A 13,898-nucleotide genomic window follows, 5' to 3' on the forward strand; every position below is an offset into this window, starting at 1 on the left:
CAACCTTACCTGGGTTTAAATCCATGTACCAAGGGACCGAAGCTCCCACAGAGCCTCTCTATTACCTCAACCAAAGGAGGCCACAAGGATCTAGACCTTATCAGCAGGGGATGCAAGGGGCACCACAAGCTTATTATAACCCCAACCAATCGACTCCCATGCCTTCTTGGGGTCCCCCTGCTCATCCTTCTTGGTCCATGCCTCCTCCATGGTCTTATCCACCTCAGTACCCCACTCAACCTACTTCTCATCCATATCACTCACATACCCAGCCACAGCCTCAATGGAGTGCACCTCAGTCGGGGTGGAGGCCCCAATACAACACTCCTCCTGCCATTTTGCCTCCACCACCAGTTCAACCTCAGCCTTTGCCTCCTGCTCCTCCAAGGCAACCTCAGATGCCTGCTCAACCGAACCCGAACCCCAACAATAGACAGGCTCAGCAGGTATATACTGGGGAGACCTCATGCCCTACCTATGCTGTGGAGATCCAGGAGATCAATCTTAGATCTGGAAAGACTCTTCCAGATCGCCAACCTCATCCCCCAGAGGATGAGGAAGACCATCAGGAGAGTGAACCAAAGCCTATTCCACCCTTTCCTGAGAGACTAACAGCCACCACACAACCCAACCCAGAGGAGGATGAGCTTCTGGGAGAGCTCAAGCAGTTGTGTGTGAAGATACCCCTTCTCCAAGCTATCAAGGATGTGCCAATATATAACAAGCTAGTTAAGGAGAAGTGTTTCAAACACCCAGGCAGACGGAAGAAAGATGCCTCAACTATCAATGTCATAGGACAACTGTCTGACCTTATTCTAGGACAAGTCATCTGCCCAAAGTACCTAGATCCTGGGAGTCCTGTAGTAGATGTTCACATCAATGGCACCATTATCCCCCACACCTTGATTGATCTGGGGGCAGCCATCAATGTGATGACCAGGGATACCATGCTTAAACTCAATCTTCAGGGTTCCTTGAGGAAGACCTCGACAGTACTGCAATTAGCAGACCGCTCCACCGTGACTCCCGAAGGAATTGTGGAGGATGTCATGGTCTCCATCGATTCTTGGGAATACCCTGCAGACTTCCTGGTTCTGCAACCAAAGGCCAAGCTTACTGGATATCCTCTCATCTTGGGAAGGCCTTGGTTAGCTACTGCAGATGCTTACATAAGTTGTCGGGCAAGAAACATGACCATAAAAAATGGTCCCATGTCCAAGCAGCTAGTCCTATACCCTCCTGCCCAACCTTCTTTAGAGCATGATTTACCGCTCTGGTTGGAGGAAGGGGAAGAAGACGAGGTGTATTCAGCACCTCTGTGTACCCTAGATACCACTAAAAGAAACCCCCCAACTGAGGATGACTTGATTGAGACTCTGATCCAAAACCCACCTACCAGTGCACTACCTTTAGAAAAATTGGTGGAGGATGCCCAAGCTAGCACCTTAGTGGATCTTTGTACAACCAACCCTGTCACTCCCAGAGTTAAGAATGTGGAGTTCGGCCCTGAGAAAGCATTGAAAATCAGCTCCTCCCTATCTCCTTCCCAAGAAAAGGAGCTGTGTAGTCTGTTGGCCAACCACCTAGATGATTTTTCTTGGAGTTATAAGGAGATGAAAGGAGTCCATCCCTCGGTCTGTACCCATCATATATACATCAAAGAGGATTGTAAACCGGTTAGGCAACCTCAGAGGAGAATGAATCCAACACTTAAAGACATTGTCAAGGAAGAATTGCAGAAACTGTTGGATGCCGGATTCATCTACCCCATCTCAGATAGTGAATGGGTGTCCCCTCTAGTGTTGGTTCCCAAAAAGAATGGGAAGTGGAGAATCTGTGTGGATTACCGTGAGCTGAACAAAGCTACCAAAAAAGACCATTTCCCTCTACCTTTCATAGATTAAGTGTTGGATGGACTGGCAGGAAAGAAGTTCTTCTCTTTCCTGGATGGGTTTAGCGGGTACAATCAAATCCAAATCAGCCCGGAAGACCAAGATAAGACCACCTTCACTTGTCCTTGGGGTACCTTTGCTTACCGAGTCCTTCCCTTTGGACTATGCAATGCTCCTGCTACCTTTCAGAGAGCTGTCTTGAGCATCTTCTCAGAGTTGGTCCATGATGCAGTAGAAATCTATATAGATGACTTTACTCCTTACGGGGCTAACTTCCAGGAAGCATTGTCCAACTTGGGAAAAGTCCTCACCAAGTGCATCAAGATGAACTTGTCCCTTAGCCCTGAAAAATGTGAATTCCTAATGACTGAAGGGACCGTGCTAGGCCATACCATCTCTCGCCAAGGGTTACAGGTGGATCCCAACAAAATTGCTCTAATCAAGAAGGTTCCACCTCCCCAAAAGTTCAGGGATGTTAGGAGTTTCTTGGGATTAGCGAGATACTACAGGAGATTCATTAAGGACTTCAGCAAGTTAGCCTCACCATTGTTTGGCCTATTGGAAAAAGATGTGGAGTTTAGGTGGATTGACGATTGTCATAAGAGTTTGAATGAGTTAAAGGACAAGTTGGTGTCAGCACCAATCCTGAGAGGTCCAAACTGGGCCCTACCTTTCCACATCCACACTGATGCCTCAAACAAAGCCATAGGTGCAGCCTTAGGACAAGTTGAGCACAAACTTCCATATGCCATTTACTTTGTTAGCAAAAACTTGTCCAAAGCTGAGCTGAATTACACTGTAACCGAGAAGGAATTCCTGGCTGTGGTCCATGCATTAAACAAGTTCCGACATTATATTACTGGTTACCAGAACTTTGTACATACTGACCATGCTGTTATTAGATATTTGATGAATAAACCAGATGTGAATGCTCGTATTATTAGATGGTTACTTTTATTGCAGCAGTTTGATTTAACCATTGTTGATAAACCAGGTAGAGAAAATGTTGTTCCTGACTTTTTATCTAGATTGGATTTGTCTGCAGATGAAGATGGGACGGTGGATGACCAGATGCCTGATGAGCATCTGTTTTCTATCTCAGTACTCTCTCCATGGTTTGCTGATATAGCAAACTACCTTGTTTCAGCTCAGTTCCCTCCGCACCTCTCTTCAAAAGAGAAGAGCAAAATCATCAGAAAAAGTGCCTCGTTTACTTGGATAGGGGCAACTTGTTCAAGCTTGGCCCCGATCAGATCTCAAGGCGTTGTGTAAGGGAAGAGGAAGTCTTTGACATCCTCCTCACCTGTCATGATGGGCCTTGTGGAGGACATTTTGCAGCAAAGAGAACTGCCTTCAAGATCCTGCAGGCAGGCTACTATTGGCCCACACTTCATCAAGATGTCAGAAGATATGTCAGCCAGTGTGACCAATGCCAAAGAATGGGGAAACCGACCCAAAGGGATGAGATTCCTCTCCAACCTCAAGTGACTCTTGAGCCATTTGAGAAGTGGGGCATGGACTTTGTGGGTCCAATCAATCCCTCTTCGAGGCAAAGATCCTACATCATTGTGTGTACTGACTACTTGACAAAGTGGGCAGAAACCAAAGCAATCAAGGCAGCAACAGAAGAGAAAGTGGCCGAGTTCCTAAGAGAGAACATCTTCTACAAGTTTGGCTACCCAAGAGAGCTGGTCACCGATCAAGGGAGCCAGTTCACATCCAACTTGGTTGAAGATCTCCTAGCTCATCACAAGATCAAGCATAGGACTTCCACCCCCTATCATCCTCAAGCAAATGGGCAGGTGGAAGTCACCAATAGAGCATTAGAGGGGATCTTGACCAAAGTGGTGAGCAACAGCAGAAAAGATTGGGCAGATTGCCTGGTTGAAGCCACATGGGCTTACAACACCACTTGGAAGACCACCACCGGCTTCACACCTTATGAGCTGGTCTATGGGAAGAAAGCTTTGTTGTCCATTGAGTTTGAGTATAACACTTTGAGGATGGCAGCTCAGCTGGACCTAGATCTCAGCCATGCACAATAAGAAAGGCTGCTGCAGCTGAATGGCCTGGATGAGCACCACATGCAGGCCCTCCTTCACTCAGAAGTGGTTCAACTTCAGAGGAAGGTGTGGCATGACCAACATCTCCATGACAAGCAATTTCAGCCGGGAGATTGGGCCTTGTTGTATGACTCCAGGTTCAAAGACTTCAAGGGGAAGTTGAGAACCAGATGGCTGGGACCGTATGTAGTGGAACAATGCCATGACAATGGATCTGTCCTCATTCGAACCATTGATGAGGAAGCCATTCCCATGCTTGTCAATGGGCATCGATTGAAGATCTACAGGAGACCTATCTCAAGACAAGAGTTTATCAAAACTATGGAGAAATCTGTATTGGTCATAGAGAAGGGTTCTGCCTCTGCCTCCGGCACACCCTGAAAGAAGATCTGAAAAAAAAGAAGAAAAAAAAAAGAAAAAAAAGGAAAAAAAGAAAAAAGAAAAAAGAAAAAAAAGAGAGAAAAAAGAAGAAAATAAAGATCCTTGGGTGAAAACCTCTCTGAGGCGCCCAAGGCAGGTAGTAGGGGTGAAAACCTCATTGAGGCGCTCCTATTGCTTTTTCAAAAAAAAAAAAAAAGAGAAAAGGTTGAAAAAGATCCTTGAGTGAAAACCTCTCTGAGGCGCTCAGGGCAGGTAGCAAGGGTGAAAACCTCTTTGGGGGCGCCCCTGTTATCTTTTCAAAAAAAAAGAAAAAGAAAAAAATAATAAGCACAATGTGAAGTTTGCATGCTGATTGCAGGTGTTCTATGGAGGAGAGGAAGCCTCTCAACTCAAGGCCAAAAGTCCTTATCGTGCAGCCAGGACACCTCACCAGCTCCTCCTCCAAGAATTCTTATGTTCTTCAAGGTATATGCACTTTCATTATAAATTGAGTCTCCTACAGGAAGACACAGATTTTCTACAGGAAGGTGCGATTTTCTACAGGAAGGTGCCAGTCTCTACAGGAAGGTGAAAATTTCTACAAGAAGAGCTGCCTGTCTACAGGAAGCTCTGTATTTCTATGGGAAACTTCCTGTAGAAGCTCAGAACGGCCTAGAATGCGTTTCATGAGCAGATCTGATGACTACGGGTTGGTGTGGACGCATGCAAGCCTCTTTTGGGCCCATGCACGACGCTGTTACCTCGCTCCACCACCCGTGTCGACATGCGGCCAAGTCCCTACACCCACAAAGAAAATCGATGAGTTCTCGCGGGCAAGCCATTTCCAAAGGTAACAAATGACGAGATCTCATACCATATGCATCAAGAGCGCTGGGATCGTGATCGAAAAGTCATAACCGCCAGCGTGCAGCATGCACCCAAGGAGAAAGGACTGTGACGAGACCCCTCGCGGGGATCCTGTAACAGTTCAACCTGCTTGAGTGAATACCCTCCACAACACCACCATTCGAGATGAAACGTGGGCGCATGAAAGCAAAACCATCCACTCCAGCGTCAGCAACCTGTAACCATGAGCCTCCGGGTCTGTGTAAGCCGCATGCAGCAGGTAGATCCGTCGTCCAAAAACTGAAAATCGTGTGCAGACGCGCGCAGGTAAGTGTCTCAACCTTCTCTCCATCAAATCGCATGAATATTACTTTGATTTGTTTGCATGGCGTAAGAGTGAATGGTTGAGCAGCCGTATGGCCAGTTGACTGGCCATGTCGGCTAGTTATGGTATAGTCGGATGATCGGGTGGCAGCCACGACGAAAAATTAGCAGCACGCACGTGAGAATCCGTGGGAATGAGTTCAACAGAAAAAGGCGGTGGCAGATCTATGGGAATGAATGCGGCAGCAAGTGAATACGCCAGTGAGTGGTTGATGACGTCGCTCAACGGTCCAGCGGGGGATGAGCTGTCCCCCGCGCCACGGATCGCGCCGATTCAAAATCTAATCGGCTAGATTTTGACATGCATTCAATCCACCACCACTTCGAACTCGAGTGGCTATTCCGATCGGCTCTGCACGTTGATACGCCAAGCTTTAGGCTACCAGAACACCAGTGAAGCGCACCTCAACCGCAGTCCAATTGCAGTCCTCCCCGAAGTTTGCATACTGCTCCTACAGGAACAGTTTCTACAGGAACACAGTCCTACAGGAAGCAGTCTCTACAGGACGCAGTCTTCTACAGGAACGCGGGTGTTCACGTAAAAAAAGGTGGCCGAGTAACGAGGTAACCCTGGACTTCTCATGCAATTGCTCATTTAAGGTGGTAGGATTGTCAGTTACTGTCTGGGTAAATGAGAAAGTAGACAAATTGCTGTCTGTGTGCCCATACTGCAATTCTACAGGATTGTTGCATGGTTAGACTGTGTTGTGAAATTTTTGTGGGTTATACGCATTGTTCTGCACTCTGTCACCAAAACTAAACTCTCTTCCACCATCACCACCTCCGGTTAAGAAAATTGTGCCATCATGCCGGGTGGATTTATCAGGCGAGAACCCACAGATTCCACCAAATTAAGGAGAAATCCCGCAGTGGTAGAGCTCTTCACCAGAGCACAATGGATGCCTTTTTGTGATAAGCTGCAGGGCTACGATGATGAAGTAGCCGAGGAATTCTTGCAAGCATTGAAGCCTAAATCCCAGACACTGGCCACAGTAAGCTTCAGAGGTCTCAGCCTCCAACTCACCCCAGAGCATATAAGTCGAATCACAGAACTGCCCATGGGTCTGCCGTGGGATAAAGAAGAGCGGAAGCAGAGCCAGCAAGCCAAGAAGGAGTTCTTCCCACCTGAAGAATCATTCACAGAGGACAAAAATGGGGTGAAAAGGACAAGCCTGTTGCCACCATGGAACGAAGTCAGTTTGCAAATTATGAAATATATCACCTGTGAGGGTCGTTACAGCATCGTATATGCGTATCACTTCAGGCTGCTCAATGAACTAAGACACTGGATTGACCTCCCTGCAGCACAGAGGCTGAGCATTCCTTACTTTTTACTGCAGTCCTTGATGGAGTGCTCTACAAAGCTCAAGGACGACATTCCGGATCAGGTAGCCCACCATGGGTTAGTCAAGCTTCTTGTGGAGGATGCTCTCCACTCATATAAAGTCCCCCTCGCATGGGAATCATTTAGGAATTTAACAAGAGAAGGGGAAATAAAAATGTTGCTTGAAGAAACGGGATCCTCTAGCAGTGAAGAAGAAGAGCCAGTAGCCGAGAGTAAAAAAGGGAAAAGCCAAAAGATCCCGACTCCAACACAGAAGAAAGAATGAAAGGAGGAGGAGGGAAAGGATGACAGAGCAAAAGAGGACACCCCCATCCTGTCAGCAAGGGAAAAGAGGTTGAAAAGCAGGGCAGTCAAAACTGAGGTGGTCCTTGCCAGCCCAAGCACCTCGTCAGCTCCTGGAGTCAAAGCCAAAAGCAAAATCCATGCAGCCAAGCAAGAAAAGGTGGTGAGAGTTGCATCTGCAGGAACGCAAACACAGGAAGCCCGAAAACACAAACACAGGCTTCTACAAGAAGCCCGAAAACAAAGACAAGGGCTTATACAAGAGGCCCGAAGGTCATTGAGAAACAGCCTCCTACAGAGAGTCCGAAGACAAAGAAAGAATCTTCTACAGGAGGCCCGGAAGCGGGCAAAGCAGGGTCTTCCACAGGAAGCCCGAAATCTGAAAAGGAGGGGCCCTCTACAAGGAGCTCCGAGAGAGCAAAACGCAAGAAAGAGAAGGTTGGCATTCTCGAAAAGGAGGCAGCAGCGGCACTGGCTGCCCTCAGCACACCTCCAAAACCGAAAGAGAAAAGGGAGAGGGAGACCCCTCTACCATCTGAGGCCAGGAGAAGCAAGAGGATGACCACGGGCAAGCCACAGCCTCCACCCAGCAGCCAAACCACTTCAGGGGATGTCCCTACTCACCCAGTGCAAGGACCCCCTCTAAAACATCAGCCACCCCCGAAAAGGGGAGCCCAAAAATAACTTCCTGGACACGAAAGATAGGCCAGTCGCCTTCCGAAGCCCGACTCAAGGAAATAGGAAAGGGGAAGGAAGCATCACCCTCGTCACCACCAGGGGCAGAGAAGGCAGGGCCATCAAAAGCAGAAAAGAAAGAGCCTGTTCCGGTCCCGAGTCCTCGACCAAGGACAAGGAGCAGGAGCAAGGTTGCTCAAGGATGAGCAAATGGTTCAGCTGGGGGGTGATGATGAGCCCCAATTTTGGTAGAATTTGGGCTCATTTTGGCCTATTATACTTGCTCAAACCATTCATTTTTTATTGCTTATGCATGCATTTCTTAGTTTGTTCATGTTGTTTGTAGGAAGAAGGGTAGGTACTCTATCTACGTGACTAATGCATTATGATTCCAGGTTTTGGCATTAAAAGGGAGCAAAAGACAATGAAAAAGGAGACAAGGAGACAACGAGGTGGCACTGCTGGTTTTTAGGGGAGGATGTCCACGGTCTTGGGGACATTCCTCGTGATTCTCACCAAGAACTCCGAGCTCCAATCCATCTCCCCTTCGAGCTTAGAAGCAGCTAGCTGTTCTACAGGAACAACAGTTACAACTGTTCTACAGGAACAACACTTATGACTGTCCTACATGATCAACAGTTAAACTCTAGTTGGACAGCCGAGCTCCTAAAATCAAGGACACTTGTTGGATCACTGTTTTGCATAAGTATAGAGGCCGTAGCCTTTGATAGGTTGTTGAAACTTTCGCATTACTATTGTAATTTTGGAGCACAGTTCAGTTTTTGTTCCTTTTTGTAAGCCAATTTGGCATGACATCAGATTATGAATAAAGAAGGCAGATTTTGATCTAGCTCTGAGTTTTCTTAAGGAGACTATAGCTCTCAGGTTAGGGCCCAACCTGAGAGCCATAGATCCCCTCTGCTGTAGTGTTGTTTCCATTTCGTTTTAGCACTTTGAGTTTTCTTTTCCACATGCAATTCGAATTACAGGTTGTTAATTTAGTTGTTTTTCATGAATTTAGATAGGATTTGCTTATGGTGAGTTTGTTTACAGTTGTTTAGGTTAGCAGAGGATAGATATAATCCATTGGAGCTCCAGCAAAAAGGTTGTTAAGGCTCACTGCCATCTCATTTGGGATTGGGGTGCAGTCCATGATTAACCAACAAAAATACACATTTCTTTATTTCCTGATTGCTGCAAACACAGTCACGTTATGTTAGATGCTTCCACATGATTCACACCTGCACCACACTCCTTCATCACAACTTCATGCACATTCTCCTTCGCGTTTTGGATTGCTGTTCATCGAATTTACAAGCATAGGTAGTTTAGGTTAATGCATTTTTGGTTTGGTGACAATCATAAGCATTTGTTTCAATTACACTGCTCTCTCTCATTCCATTACATTCTCCTCCATCTTGATCACGCATGCAAACACATCTTTGACCCCTGCTCCGCTCTGTTATCTCCCAAAGTCTTTCACTCCTCACGTACTTCCATTCTCTAGCCCTTTCGTTGACCTAGCCCTCTATCTTCCAACCTACTCCCTACATTCACTCCCTATCCCCATTCCTCCACTTCTACAGCCATCACCAGCCTCATTCCTACCTTACACATCTCCCCCTACCATTTCATCACTCCTCCATCACGCTAAACACTCACGGTAGGTCATCCTGTAGTCATTTGTAGACATCCTGTAGAAACCAGAGTATCCTGTAGGATCCCCTGTAGGCTTCCTGTAGGAGGCCACTCACTCGATTGCCGAGCTTCTAAATGTGAGGGACCTCTGTGGATGGATGCTAAGGATCCCTAGGAACCTCTCCTAGCCTCCCCAACCTGTCCCACGCTTTCCTTCCTTCTCCATCCCATCTGCACAACCAAACCCTAGTTAGCACAAAATCACAATCATTCCACACACTTAAAGGAAAAATACAAAAACATGTCTTTTATGATGCAAGCAGCTTAGATCCATGCATTTTCACTTATTAGAGGTAAGCATTGGCAGAGGTTTCATTCACATTCTTTGCATTATAGAGGTTAGACTAGTTAAATTAGGGTTTCCTAGGTTTACATGCTTTGATTTGCTTTCAGTCCATTTTGTCAAGTAGAGTAGTTTTCCTTTGAGAATAGCTTTCGTCCATCAATTAACAAGCTTCTTCTGAGAGCCTATAGAAGTTGGCTTGAGCCCTAGCGGACTTGTGCCAGCTGACCAAGTGACAGCTGCGACAAGAGCTAGTACTTGTGCATATAGCACCGTCGCTTCCAAGTTTGTACGAACTACCGGGTTGATAAAATGAGAGACAGGAAGCCCCAGGAGTTGTAGCATTATTGCTACAATACTGGAGCTCACCACCAGATTCAGTCCAAAGTTTGGTAATATTGTGATCTGATGGATCAGCATATCAGTGATGGTTATCGGCTCATTTAGCCACAAGCACCTGTCATGCACCAGGCACTACAACTGCTTAATGACAATCATGTTTATATTTGACCGATGGTAGTGCGACACCCACAATAGGTTCAACAACCCCAACTTGTTTACTCCGCGAATCCATTCCATCGGATCCAACGTAGTGACACCAGATTCTTTGTAGAAGACCCTCTGCATGAAGGTGTCAGTAGCAAGGTGGGGGAACCGCTCATGGTCCACCAAATCCCAGTCTTTGAGCTTCAAGTGCGAGACCTGCGCCAAGCACGAACCTTCAAAGGTGATGTTCTCTGGCAACAGGGGTGTGTTGAGGGAGAATTGTCTGGAATCTAGGTCCTTCGGGACCTTCACCTTGCCCTTGCACCAAGGGATATACTCCGGTAGCTTAGAGATAGGGTCCACCCCCTCATCTGGGTCCTTCAGGACCTTCACCTTGCCCTTGCGCGAAGGGATATACTCTGGTAGCTTAGAAATACCAAGTTATACTTAACTATTTCCTATGTGTCGGAATATCCTAACATCACCCCTTAAGAACAACTTGGGATAGGATTGAAGGATGTACAAATATGACACAATAGTAGTTAAGTATAACTTGGTCTAGTGTAGAGTTAGGTAAAGTGTGTTTCTTTACTATGTACTTTTGTAACTTACAATCCGATGGTCACGATATGTAGTGATTCGATGATTCATTCTCTCCTTGGTATTACCAACACTTGATCCGTGGCTTAACACCCGATTGGTCCATGATCTCTATTTAAAGAGCATGGAGGGTGATTTGTAGGGTAACTGTTCATGAGAGAAGCTTATGTAAATTTTCATTATTTTTTTTATAAATTGCCTGAAGTAGCCGCGTTGGCTCAGGCCATGGCCTGTTTCCCTCTTTGAGCATTTTAACCACGTCAACAATACTGGTGTATTGATTTGTGATCTGTTTGTGAGCGGTGTCCTTTGGTGTTTTTTCTGAGGAACTTACCCTGTAAATTACTCCTCTGCCTCTAGATCCACCACTTTCCCCTTCTCCTTCGCGCTCAACTTTTCTTTTCTCTGAGCTTGTGTAGCTGCATGCTTCCTCGATGACTCGCACACTGGCATCAACTTCTTTTGTTTATCCTTATTCAGCTTGAGGACCTCTCTCGTCAGCATAGGCTTTGGCCTAAGAAACCTCGGTGCCATAGGAACTACTATTAGAACCTCCATACTCACAACCTCTGGAGAAACTCCCTGAGAGGCAATGGTCCCTCCTGTGCTTGCAATTTCCGTGGGACCTGGTCCTAACATGATATCACAAATAAGATTTCTGTCTGACTCGGGATACTGATCAAACACGGGGCTTGCGAGAAAATCCTAAAAGAACTCACGGCTTATGTGCACTAGACAACACAACACATAAATTCTCAGAATGAAAAGTGTTTCTCGCTGGATGACCACACGTATTTTATAAGTGAATTCGAATTCAAATTCGACTGTTCCCCTCAAAATCCGTCCATAAATGCTAGATTGGTGACAAATTTCCAAATATTTTGCTCTTATATTCAACCTTAAATGCCTTAAATACTAGCCGCCCGCTCCTATTAACCGTCTCCTAGCAGTCAAGTCATGAACAATGATGGTAACAATCACTTTCTGGCTGCGTTGCGCGGTCTCCACCCTTATAGCGCAACTACCTTCGCACTTCTTCTGGTACTGTGACACCCCTCTGTCCCGCAGCACTTCACACCAGGTAGTGTAGTTTATAGTCCCATGCCTCCTTGTAGCTACCTAGAGTTCTAATACTATGCTATCACCATGTAGTCATTGGATCAGATCCCCAGTGTATGGCTTCAATCAGCTTCCAGTTACCTTTCCCGGAAATGGCTCTCCATTCATTTTCACAAGCTGAACTGCTCCACCATCGATAATCTATTTGATAACATATGGCCCAAGCTAATGCATCTGAATTTTTCTGGGAAACTTATCAAATTTGTTGTCATATAATAAAACTAAATCATTTACCTTGAAGGTGAGCAGTTTGATGTGTCGATCATGCCATGCCTTTTCGCATTCCTTTTGAACCTGCCGATGAAATCCAACCAAAAATATATCTTCCTCGAGCTCTGATATCTGCACGAGTTTCTCTTCTAAGGCTCTACGGTCCGCCATTCCTGTGAACATCGCTATGCATAGACTAGGCACAATGTACCCCATAGGCATCATAACTTCTACGCCATAGACCAACCTAAAAGGTGTCTGAATAGTAAGGTTCTTACAAGTAGTTTTGTAAGCCCATAATATTGCTCATACACACACATCCCAATCATTCCTCTGTGCATTGAAATCCTTTGTTAGTGAATTCTCCAATATCTTATTAAACACTTCAACCATCCCATTGGCCTGAGGATGATATGGCATACTCTTCTTATGATAAACTTGGAATTCTTCCATTCATGCGCTGATCGTTTCATTGAGGAAATGTGTACCGCGATCACTCATCAAAATCTTTGGGCAACCAAACCTAGTCAACACATATTCAAATAAGAACGTTGCTATTGTTGCCCTTGTACTGTCCTTCACAGGCTGTGCCTCCAACCATCTGGTCAAATACTCAGTTGCGGTGATGATATATCGCGCACCTGTCTTCTTTCCAAGAGGTTGAATCAGTCCTACAAAATCAATTGCCCATTTCTCAAATGGCTGCAATGATACCTATGGATTCAAAGGCAGCTCATCCCTCCGCGATGGCCTACTGGTTCTTTGACATGCATCACACGCCCTACAATATGCTTTGGAATCCTTATGCAATGTTGGCCACCATAACCCAATGCGTAAAATCTTCTGCACTGTTTCTTTTCTTGCATAATGGCCTCCCGCAGCCCCTCCATGAGCTTCAACTAGGATACTGCTTCGTTCAAAATCAGGCACATAGCGTCACAGTATCTCATCCGATCCCATCTTATACAAGTGACCTGCAATAACAGAAAAATCTGCCACGCGCACCACCAATTCCTTCTTCTATTGACTCGTGTATCCTTCTGGAGCTATTCTCATAGTTAGGAAGTGGATAATGTCTACAAAGTGATTATCTGGGATGCACACTGCAAAAAGCTGTGCGTCAGGCAACCCTTCTTCTAAATTGGTAGGCTCCTCTCCTGTTTCAATGTGCGACAAATGATTTGGCCCTGCATTCAATTGCCCTGGCTTCACAATGACTTCGAAATCATACTCCTGAAACAACAATAGCCATTTGCATATTCCCCCCCAACACAGGTTTGTTGACTAGGTACTTTAATGCATAATGGTTTGTATATATCCTAAAATGTCCACCTAGCAGGTAATGTCTAAACTTTTGGAGTGTGTACTCCATAGCCAACCCTTCGTGCTTTGTCGTCAAATAGTTCTTTTTAGCCTTAGACAATTTCCTACTTGCAAATGCTATAGGGTGATCCAATTCTCCTTCACTGACCTATGTCAGCGCTACTCCCAATGCAATACATGAAGTGTCCACATGCACATGAAATTCCTTCTTCCAATTTAGGAAGACTAGGATTTGCATGTTGACCATTTTCTCCTTTAATACATCTAGACTTCACTGACATTCTTCATCCCAACAGAATGTAGTGTCCTTCTTTAGTAGCTTTTCCATCAAT

The sequence above is a fragment of the Pinus tabuliformis genome, chromosome 5_2 (genome assembly GCF_031772625.1).
Source record: "Pinus tabuliformis cultivar Carrire ecotype Pingquan chromosome 5_2, CPIR1, whole genome shotgun sequence".
Lineage (NCBI taxonomy): Eukaryota > Viridiplantae > Streptophyta > Pinopsida > Pinales > Pinaceae > Pinus > Pinus tabuliformis.